This window comes from Arachis duranensis, chromosome 10 (genome assembly GCF_000817695.3).
Source record: "Arachis duranensis cultivar V14167 chromosome 10, aradu.V14167.gnm2.J7QH, whole genome shotgun sequence".
NCBI lineage: Eukaryota > Viridiplantae > Streptophyta > Magnoliopsida > Fabales > Fabaceae > Arachis > Arachis duranensis.
The window spans coordinates 61,496,155-61,508,358 of record NC_029781.3 but is presented as its reverse complement, the minus strand read 5'-3'; positions in this window follow the sequence as shown (position 1 = coordinate 61,508,358).

The following is a 12,204-nucleotide window of genomic DNA, read 5'->3' as shown; positions in this document are numbered from 1 at the left end:
GAGTTGTGCATCTAGCACAAGTTCTTCCCACGCGTATACGTGACCCACACATACGCGTCACCTTCTTTTTCTCCTTGTCATGCCTACGTGTGATTGACGCATGCGCGTCACTTGCCATTTCTGCCACTAACGAGCGGATTTTCTATTGGTAAAGAAATTCACAAATATAATCGCATTGTAAGTATAGTTTCTAAACCAATGGAGAATCCTTTCGTACAAAAGTTTTGTTTGTCACTTAAGCAAACCCAATAAAAATAAATAACCGAAGTATTCAAACCTCGAGTCGTCTTCTCAAGGAATCGCAACGAGGTGTGTTTTATTATTGGTTATGGAAAAAGATATATTTTATTTTGGGTTTTTGAAATAAGGAACAAGTAATTTAAATGATAAGAAAAATAAATTAATAATTAAGAAAACTCTTGGCAAGGTATGAAAATTAGAAGTCCTATCCTAGTTATTCTTATCAATTATGATGAGAATTTCTCGTTGCTCCTACTTAGTCAACCTCTAACTATGAAGGTAAGTCAAGTGGATAAATCAATATGAATCCTCAAGTCATAGTCAATTCCCAAAGAAAGACTAGAGTTAGTGGAATTCAAGTCAATTAGCAACTTCCAATTATCAATCAACAAAAGAGTTTGATAACTCAAGAGTCTCTAATTACTCAACCAAAGCCAAGAATATAGAAAGCTAAATAAAAATCATATATCTGAAATACCTCAAATTATATTAAATAGAAAGTAAGATTGAACATAGGAATCCATAAACAAAAATTGGCAACATCAAGTAATCAACTAAAGTAATAGAGTAAATAAAAGTAGAAGAAAACATAAAGTAAAGTAAAGGAATATTAAACCTGGAATTGAAAAGACGAAGAAATCCTAATCCTAATCCTAAGAGAGAGGAGAGAGCCTCTCTCTCTAAAAGCTACATCTAAAAACCTAAAATTATGAATTATCAGCTTCTACTTCGTATCCCTTAAGTCTCTACATGTTCCCTGGCTTTATTATGTGTTTCTGGACCGAAAACTGGGTCAAAACATGGCCTGAAATCGCTCCCAGCGTGTTCTATTAATTCTGCACATCGCGCATGTCATTCGTATGCGTCATCCACGCGTCCGCATCATTCAGCATTTTTCCTGCCACGCGTACGCGTCGTTCACACATTCACGTTGTCTGTGCAGACTCCAATACACGCGTTCGTGTCATGCATGCGAATGCGTCATTGCGATTTTCTCCATTTCACACGGTCACGTGAGCCATGCGTCCGTGTCGGTGTTCGCTGGTCATCTCCTTAGTTTCTTGTGTTCCTTCCATTTTTGCAAGCTTCCTCTACATTCTCTAAGCCATTCCTGCCCTATGAAGCCTGAAACACTTAACACATGGATCACGGCATCGAATGGTATAAAGGAGAATTAAAATACGTAATTAAAAGATCTCTAGGAAGCAAGTTTTCAACCATAGAACTAAACTAGGAAGGAATTGTAAAATCATGCAAATCATATGAATAAGTGGGCAAGAATTTGATAAAAACCACTCAATTAAACACAATATAAACCATAAAATAGTGGTTTATCAACCTCCCCACACTTAAACATTAGCATGTCCTCATGCTTAGCTTAAGGAGATGAAACAAATAAGTAGGGAAAAGCAAGACTCATACAATGAAACCTACAGCCAAGAAAACTCTGGGCAAGGTATGAAAATTAGAAGTCCTATCCGAGTTATCCTTATCGATTGTGATGAGAATTACTTGTTGCTCTCATTTAGTCAACCTCTAACTATGAAGGTAAGTCAAGTGGATAAATCAATATGAATCCTCAAGTCCTAGTCAATTCCCAAAGAAAGACTAGAGTTAGTGGAATTCAAGTCAATTAGCAACTTCCAATTATCAATCAACAAAAGAGTTTAATAACTCAAGAGTCTATAATTACTCAACCAAAGCTAAAAGGAGAAAAATCCAAATTATTTATATCATAAATAAAAGAAATAAATTATCGATCTGAGATACCTCAAAAATTTATTAAATAGAATATCCAAATCTAACATGAAGAGTTCATAAGCTAATTTGGCAACATAAGTCATGAATAAATAAAAGCATTAAAGTATCTAAACGTAGAAGAGAAGTCAAAATAAAGGTGAACCTCGTATGAAGAAATAATCCTAACCTAATAACTAAAATAAATCCTAATCCTAAAACCTAAGAGAGAGGAGGGAACCTCTCTTTCTAAAAACTACATCTAAGAACTAAAAATTATCAATTATGAATGTTGAATGAATGAATGGATGTATTCCCCCACTTTATAGCCTCTTAATCTATGTTTTCTGGGTCGAAAATTGGGCCAGAAATAGCCCAGAAATCGCTGGGACCGAATTCAAACACGTGCAGGTCGCTGGAATTTCTGCAAAACGACGCGTCTGTGTGATTCACGCGTGCGAATCATTTTTCTGTAGGGCCAGTATAGAAAATTACATTCCAATATGAATCCCCGAACGTTAGCTTTCCAACGCAACTAGAACCGCCTCATTTAGATCTATATAGATCAAGTTATGACCGTTTGAGTGCAAAGAGGTCAGGCTGGATAGCTTAGCAATTTCTTCAACTTCTTGTATTTCTTCCACTTTTGCATGCTTCCTTTCCATCCTCTGAGCCATTCCTGCCCTGTGATTTCTGAAATCACTTAACACACATATCACGGCATCGAATGGTAAAAAGGGAGGATTAAAATTAATAAAATTAAGGTCAAAAAACATGTTTTCAATCATGGCACAAAATTAGGAAGGAAAATGCAAAACATGCGATTAGTATGAATAAGTAGGTAAAGAGTTGATAAAAACCACTCAATTGAGCACAAGATAAACCATGAAATAGTGGTTTATCAAGGCTCTATGACTTGACCTTCCCATGGAGGTTCAGCATCTCCTTAGTCTATAACATTAGCATGTCCTCAATTAAACACAATATAAATCATAAAATAATGGTTTATCAACCTCCCCACACTTAAACATTAGCATGTCCTCATGCTTAGAAATTAAATTCCACCAATTCAATTTATACAGTAAGAACAGATAAAGCTACAAGAAGATAGCTCATGAAAGCAGGGAACATATAATTTAAGCATTGAACCCTCACTGATGATGTATGTGCACTCTAGTCTCTCAAGTGTATAGGGTAATCACTCTACTCTCCTCTAATCATGCTTTCTAAATTTTGCTCTACACCTAACCAATCAACAGCATTTAATGTACCAATGCAAACATCATGAGGTCTTTTCTAGGTTGTAATGGGGCTAAGGTACGGGTAAGGGTATATATGGCCAAGTGAGCTTATAAATTGAATCTTTAATTAACCTAAGCTTTCACCTATCATATATATATTCTATATAACTTCAAATTTCATACCTAGCTACCCAAAATTTCACTTTCACATTCCATACTCATGTATTAACTTTTATTTTAATTTTATCACATATGTATTGATCTTTGAACTTTAACTTAGCATTGGGGTAATTTTGTCCCCATATTTATTTATTGAATATTTTTGGATTTATTTAATTTTTTTTTTGGACATGAAAATAAACATGTCTTATCAATGCACATAGATTTTTAATTTTTCTTATAGTTTCACATGAATAGGTACCCAAATTCCTATTATTTTATCATGACACATTCCCTTATTAACATTTGTTCCCACAATATTCCCATACTCAATTAACACACAATTCTATCTTAACCTAACCAAAGATTCGATTGGGATATTTAACTATTTTTTTGCTTAAGGCTAGTAATGTGGCAAAATATTGAACAAATGGGTTTTAAAGGCTCAAAGTGGCTAACAAAGGTAATTTAAAGGGTAGGCTTATTTGGGATAAGTGACCTAAATAAATAATGACCTCAATCATATACAAGCATATAAATATATTAAATATTGGACATATAGGATGAAGCAAAATATAGATTACAATTATAGAGACGTAAACACACAAGAATAAAATAATTATGGTTAAATAATGTAACCATGTACTTAGGCTCAAAATCTCACGGGTTGTGTGTTCTTGGCTTTTTAAACTATGTTCCAGATACAACTTCAAGCAAATTTAACAGAAAAGTTTCAATTTAAATTAGTGAAATTTTTTTCAAAAACTAGGGTCTTAGAAGAAACTTATTATCTTTTTAATCAAGTAGAACATGCATGCAATTAACCTATTACTATGCAATCTATGCTATTCTACAAAAGAAAAACTAACTAAATATTATATTTTATTAGTGTTAAGAAAGAGAAATTACCTCCGAAAGTCAGGTACTAACCGACCTCCCCACACTTAAGGCTTTGCACCGTCCTTGGTGCCATCTGTCAGGAACAAAGGTGGGCTGGTAGCAGTATCTCCACAGTTGGGACCATCATGGCTCCCTGTGCTGGTAAATGAAGTGGAGTCCGGAGTGTCTGGGTCTTTGTGGTTTCTTGTGAGTAGCTCCTTGAGGTATTTGAAACGGCGTTGGTTGCGACACTCTCGTAGCTTTGCTTTCTGTTCCTGCCAGTCCAACCTCTCCAGTATTTAATGGAGCAGCTGACTTGTTGAAGTTGCTTGTTGTGTTGAGGGAGGAATGTCTTCAGCCGGTTCTATAGGCTGGCTAGTAGTGGCAGTTGGCAGCCTGAGATATTTTCCGTTAGGGACATACTGGTCATCCCGTGGAAGGATGGCTTTGGTGTCCCCAGCTCTGTAGGAGACTTCGGCTCCTGAGACAAGATTTGAGACCAAGGCGGGAAAAGGTAAGTTGCCCACAATCTGTACGTGTCCCATGGCATTCTGGATATGTCTTGGTAAGTTCAAAGGCTGGTCTATAAGGATGCACCATAGTAGAACGGCCATGTTTGCAGCGAAGGAGGACTCATCAGTTCTCGAAAAGACGTAATGGGATATAATCTATGCCCATACGCGAGCCTCCAAGGTAAGTGCGGAAGCCAAGATCCCCTTAGGTCGGGATCGATGGTATCCGTAGATCCATCTGCTGTCAGGTTGCGCGATAACTCTGAGAACGACGTCCCAGTCAAATTGGTACGTCTGGCGCTTGAGTGCGGCTTCTTGAAATACGTCCAGTCCTTCTGGAGCAGGGGAAAGATCTACAGCTCACTGAATGGCCTCTTCTGTAATGGGGACTTACTTCTGACGGACATAGACAGATTGCATGGTCGGCATGTGAAAGTTAGAGTAGAATTCTACTACCCATGAAAGATTAACCTGCCGTGATTGTCTCCATAGGAATCCCCATTGTCTTTGTTCAATTTGTGGCTCAACAAAGGTAGCAATATTGGTCGGGAGGATAAGAAGGTATTCATTGTTGTAATTTCTCTCTGCCAGAATAGGGAACATCTGCTCACAGTAGCGGTAAGGAAACCGCGCAGTGTCCTTTGTTGGAAAGGCTTTTTCTTTTTCATCGACCTTGATGATCCTCTTGATTCATTTTGTTGAGGGCTTAACCGCTGTTGAAGATGGCTTTGCCACTAATGCTCATTTTGTTCCTCTCCTTGCTGGTGGTTTGGGAGTAGCTTTCTCCTTGCCTTTCTTGGTGGCCATCCTGAAAAAGAAAAGAGAAAGTAATATGTAAAGCTAAGGGTTTGAGCAAGGGAGCAAATATAATGGGTGGTAATCAATGCACGGGAAAGAAAGATGTCGTTAACATATTGGCTAGACTACATTTGAAAAGTCCATCAATGGAATTATAGCAAGTGCATGTGATGACAATTGAATGCAAGGTGTTTAGTGGCATGCCGGCAAAGGCATGAGTAGCATGGATCAAGCATTCAATGTCTAAGTTAGATTACCAAGTCTGTCAAACTAACAATATGTTTGTATGGATAATTATATTTAATTAATAAAATATAAAAGTGGTATTTGTGAAAAATAGGCATTAAAGTGGGATAAAATAAAAGTAGTGCATGACGCCATACGGGCTTTTTCACAAACACTTAGCATGCATGGTAAATAAGGTATTGAAAGTATGAAATTGAACATGCAAGAAACCCTATAAAAAGTAATATATAATTGTCAAACAACTCCTTAATAATCACAAGCAAAATATAGAAAATAAAGACCCATTTCTAATACCAATAAAGAAGGGTTTAAAAAGAAAAAGGAAAAAGAAAACATAGATAATGAAAGTAAAAAGAAAAAGAAGAAGAAAACATAAAAATAAGAATAAGAATAGAAAAGTAAAGAGGGAAGAAGAAAAGAAAAACCTTGATAATGGTGGTGAAAAAGAGGAAGTAGAAAGTGAGAAAGAAGGAAGAAGGAAGAAGGGAGAAGAAAGAAATAAGAAGGGATGAGAAAAATTAGGATATGGGGAATAAAAGATAAGATATTTGGCTGATTTGGATAAGCTGTGCGCTGCATGTGACGCGTACGCGTGAGTGACATGGTCGCGTGGTGTGCGGTGTTTTCAAGTGACGCGAACGCGTAAGTCACGCGGTCGCGTGAGTTGATTTGTGCCATTGGCGCGAGAGCAGCCTTGCGTTCGCGCAACTTTTTGTTTGAAACTCATTTTGCCAAATTTTAGGGTGACGCGTTCGCGTGGGTGACGCGATCGCGTGAATGGCCATATTTGGAAAATGACGCAGACGCGTGAGGTACACGTTCGCGCGATGGGGCATTGTACTTCTAGCACCATTCCAGCCCAGCTCCATCATAACTTTCTGCCATACACCCATGTAAGTCGATTTTACAAGGCCACGGGTTCGCGTGGATGATGCGGACACATGGGGAGGTTATTTCGCAAACAACGTGAATGCATGAGTGATGCGGTCGCATGAGCGAGTTTGTACCAAAGGCACACCTCCAGCCGCACTTTCGCGTGAGTCTCTATTCAATCTAGTTTTCTTCCCAACGCACATATGACGTGGACGCGTCACGTGCTTTTTTTTTCTTCTTTTTTTTTTGATTTTTTTATATGCAATGTGCAAATGAAGATGCAAACTATATGTACTAATAATAAGGAGAGTTATTGAAAAAGAAAACAAAGAAGAGAGAAAAAAATGATCATACCATGGTGGGTTGTCTCCCACCCAGCACTTTGCTTTAACGTCCTTAAGTTGGACACTCCACTAACTCAGTCTTCTGCTGTTGGTGGATCCTCCAAGAGGAAAATCTCTAGCTCCTTGTTTTTCTTCATCTTCTCACCATGATATAGCTTTAAGCGATGTCCATTGACTTTGATGAATTCAGAGCTTGAAGAATGACTCAGGTGGAAAACTCCGTATGGCTCGACCTTCACTACTCTATAGGGACCTTCCCATCTTGACCTCAACTTGCCTGGCGTGAGCCTTAGTCTGGAGTTGTAAAGGAGGACTAAGTCCCCAGGTTGGAACTTTCTCCTCTTGATGTGCCTATCATGCACATCCTTCATCTTTTCCTTGTACAGCCTAGAGTTCTCATAAGCTTCTAGGCGAAGGCTTTCTAATCCTTGCAGTTGCAACTTCCTATCAGCTCCGGCTTTCTCAAATCTCATGTTGCACTCTTTCACTGCCCAGAAGACTTTGTGCTCTATCTCAACTGGGAGGTGACAGGCTTTTCCATAAACTAGGCAGAAGGGACTCATCCCAATGGGTGTCTTGTATGATGTTCTGTATGCCCAGAGTGCATCTTGTAGCCTGGTGCTCCAGTATCTCCTATGAGGTTTGACTATCTTCTGCAATATACGCTTTATTTCTCTGTTAGACACCTCGGCTTGCCCATTAGTCTGGGGATGGTAAGCTGTTGCTACTTTATGAATTATCCCATGCTTTTTTAGTAATCCTGTTAGTCTCCTATTACAAAAGTGGGTGCCTTGATCACTCACGATTGCTCGTGGTGATCCAAAGCGACAAATGATATGGTTTCTAACAAAGGAAACAACAGCGTTAGCATCATTAGTGTGGGTAGGAATTGCTTCCACCCATTTAGAAACGTAATCTACAGCTAACAATATATAAACGTAACCATTAGAATTTGGAAATGGACCCATGAAGTCAATGCCCCAAACATAAAAAATTTCACAGAAAAGCATAATCTGTTGAGGCATCTCATCCCTCTTGGATATATTACCAAACCTTTGGCAAGGGGAACAAGATTTAGAAAATTCAGTAGCGTCTTTAAAAAGAGTAGGCCACCAGAATCCACAGTCTAGAATTTTTCTAGCTGTTCTTTGAGGGCCAAGATGTCCTCCACTCTCAGATGAGTGGCAGGCCTATAAAATAGACTGGAATTCTAATTGAGGCACACACCGTCTAATTACCTGGGCAGCACCACACCTCCATAAATATGGATCATCCCATATATAATATTTGGACTCGCTTTTCAGCTTGTCTCTTTGATGCTTAGTAAAATTTGGAGGAAAAGTGTGGCTAACTAGATAATTAGCTACAGGTGCATACCAAGGAACTGCTTCAGATACTGCTTGCAGGTTATCAAATGGGAAATTATTATCTATATGAGAGGAGTCATCCTTAATGTGCTCAAGGCGACTCAAGTAGTCTGCCACTAGATTCTGGGTACCACTCCTATCCTTAATTTCTAAATCAAATTCTTTTAGTAGCAGTATCCAACGTATAAGCCTCGGTTTGGATTCCTTTTTAGCCAATAGATATTTTAGAGCTGCATGGTCTGAGTACACTGCTACTTTAGCACCAAGTAAATAGGCTCGGAATTTATCCAGAGCAAAAACAATAGCAAGAAGCTCTTTCTCAGTAGTAGTGTAACTAAACTGAGCAGCGTCTAAAGTCTTAGATGCATAAGCAATTACAAAAGGATCCTTACCTTCACGTTGAGCCAACGCCACTCCTACTACATGATTGGAAGCATCACACATAATTTCAAATGGCTGACTCCAGTCTGGTCCTATCATAATTGGAGCTTGAGTCAGGGCGGTTTTCAGCTTATCAAAAGCTTGCTTACAGCTTTCACTGAACTCGAACTCAATATCTTTCTACAGCAATCTGGATAAAGGCACTACTACCTTACTGAAGTCCTTAATAAATCTCCTGTAAAAACCTGCATGACTAAGGAATGAACGGACTTCCCCCACAGAGGAGGGGTAAGGTAAACTGGAAATAACGTCCACCTTTTCTGGATCTACGAAAATGCCAGTATTAGACACAACATGTCCTAGTACAATCCCTTATTTTACCATAAAGTGACATTTTTCAAAATCCAATACAAGGTTCGCACTAAGACATCTATCCAACACTCTAGATAAACTATCCAAGCAAAGGCTAAATGAATCACCATATACGCTAAAATCATCCATAAAAACCTACCTCCATACAGTTCTCAATGAGGTTAGAGAAAAGACTCATCATGCACCCTTGGAAAGTAGCTGGTGCATTGGATAAGCCAAAGGACATTCTCTTATAAGCATAAGTTCCAAAAGGACAAGTAAAATTAGTCTTTTCCTAATCTTCAGGAGCTATATGAATTTGAAAATAGCCCGTATAACCATCTAAAAAGCAATAATGGGATTTACCTGACGGGAGATCAAGCATCTGATCAATGAATGGCAAGGGGTAATGATCCTTGCGAGTGGCTTGGTTGAGACGCCTATAGTCAATGCAAACTCTTCATGAATTCTGCACTCTAGTTGTCAGCAATTCTCCATGCTCATTACTTACTATTGTGACTCCAGACTTCTTGGGCACTACTTGTACTGGACTGACCCATTCGAGATCTGAGATGGGGTAAATGATATCTGCTTCAAGTAGCCTGGTCACTTCTTTCTTGACAACTTCTAAGATGGTGGGATTCAATCTTCTTTGAGGTTAATGGATAGTCTTTGCTCCCTCCTTTAAGAATATTCGGTGTTCACAAACTTGAGGGCTGATGCCTACTATATCCGCCAAGCTCTATCCAATTGCTTTCTTATGCGTCCTCAATACACTAAGCAGTTGTTCTTCTTGTTGGGAAGTGAGCTCCCTTGCAATGATAACAGGAAATTTATGCTTGTCCTCAAGGTAAGCATACTTGAGGTGTGAAAGAAGGGGATTTAATTCCATTTTCTACTCATGGCTTGGCTCTGGAGCATCTGGGGCCGGTGAAAATGGCAAAGTGCTCTCATTGTCTGCAGAAAGTGTCCCCACACGTAGACCTTGCCCTATGTACTTCTCTTCTAATTCTTCTTGGTGAACTTCAGCTATAGTTTCATCAATGATGTCACACTGGGAGATAGAATGATCTTCCGGAGGGTGCTTCATAGCTTCATTTAAACTGAACTTCACTATTCTGCCATCTATCTCAAAAGAGTAAGTTCTCGAGAATGCATCCAGCTTGAACCTTGGAGTCTTCAGGAATGGTCTTCCAAGCAGGATTGATGATGGCCTCCCTGAGTCATTAGGGGATATTTACAGGATATAGAAGTCAATGGGAAATGTGAGCCCCTTAATATTCACTAATACATCTTCAGCAATTCCAACCACTGTAATAATGCTTTTATCTGCTAACACAAAATGAGCTGCCGACCTTTTTAAGGGAGGGAGCCTCAAGGTATCATATATAGACAAAGGAATTATACTAACACACGCTCCTAAATCACACATGCACTTTGAAAATATCACACCTCCAATGGTACAGTTAACCATACATGGACTTGGATCACCACATTTTTCAGTTATACCTCCCATTAAAGCAGAGATAGAACTACCTAAAGGAATAGTTTCTAATTTATTAATTTTATCTTTATGTATACATAAATCCTTTAGAAACTTCTCATATTTAGGTACTTGTTGAATAACATCAAAAAGAGGAATAGTTACCTCAACCTTTTTGAATATTTCTACCATTTCGGGATCGAGTTCCATCTACTTCCTGGGCTTCGTTCTGAGTTGTGGAAAGGGATAGGACGGGCATTATCTGCGGCTTCAGCATCCTTTGGTGCTTTATTCTGTAGTTGAGCTTCCTCTTCTTTAACTATGTCTTGTACGTCCTCTTCCTCTTCAGCATCTTCCACTTCCACTACATCTTCAGCTGGAGTGTGTTCTGGTGGGCTTGCCTCTTCATGGTTCCTCTCCTGTAATATGGTTCCAGACCTCAAGGTGATGGCATTGATGCCACCCTTGGGGTTGGGTAATGGTTAAGAGTGGATTCCTCTGGAGCTCAAAGGCTGGTTATTGGAGTTCTTTAGTGATCCAATTTATGAGACAAGAGCTTGCAAGGTAGAGTTCAGACCATTTAGAGTAAAAGTAAGGTTGTTTTTGATGGCCTGCTGTCTTCGATCAATAGATTGTTGTAACTCATCAATAGAAGATGAAGAGGGATAAGTGATCTGAGGGGTCTGCTGAGATGTTTGGGGCTGCCTTAGATGAGGTACTCTGTAGGCCTGATTCTAATTCTGATGTCTGATGTTGTTATTGTTATTCCACCTCTGGTTTCTATTGTTATCTCTACCTCCTCTGTTATGATTGTCCTTCTAACCATGGTTAGAATTATCTCTCCATCCTTGGTTGGAATTGTCCTGCCATCCATGGTTGTAGCTGCCACCTTGATTGTATCCTTGATTTGGGCAGTCATAGAAGTTATGAGTGGCTGCCATAGTGTTGTCTTCCTGTTGGAGCTGCGGATATTCATCAGTATAATGACTATAATCAGCACAGATCCCGCATACTCTTTGTAGAACCAATTGTTGGCTTTGTTGTGGTAGAGAAGGCTGATCTTGTTGTTGACTCAACTGCATCTGCTTCAGTAAGTTGGTCATTTTACATATACTCTGAGTTAGAGCAGTAGTTTCTCTGGTAGAAGATACCTCTGCAACAGCTTTTGAGTGGCTTTGCCTTTGCTTGTGATTCCTAGTGGATTCAGCTAAGTCGTTGATCAATTGCCATGCTTCATCAATGGTCTTGTACTTTTTCATAGACCCATTGCTAGCACTTTCCAATGAGATTTGGATCCTCTAAAGTTTGAATTTCACTTTAGAGAGTAAAGTATGATCTTCTACCCTTGAATAGTTTCTCTTTCATATTTATTCTTAGTCCTACCTATAAAATCAATGGTGAGAGATCACACTTTACTCACTAAAGTGAAATTCAAACTTTAGAGCATCCAAAACCCTTCCAATGTGGTCTTATCTTGAGGCTTCATGCCCTGTGTGAAGTAGCCGAGCAACACCAACTTGTCAATCATGTGGTGGGGACATGCTTCTAGAAGATTATTGAAGCGCTCCCAATATTCGTAGAGGGTCTCGGATT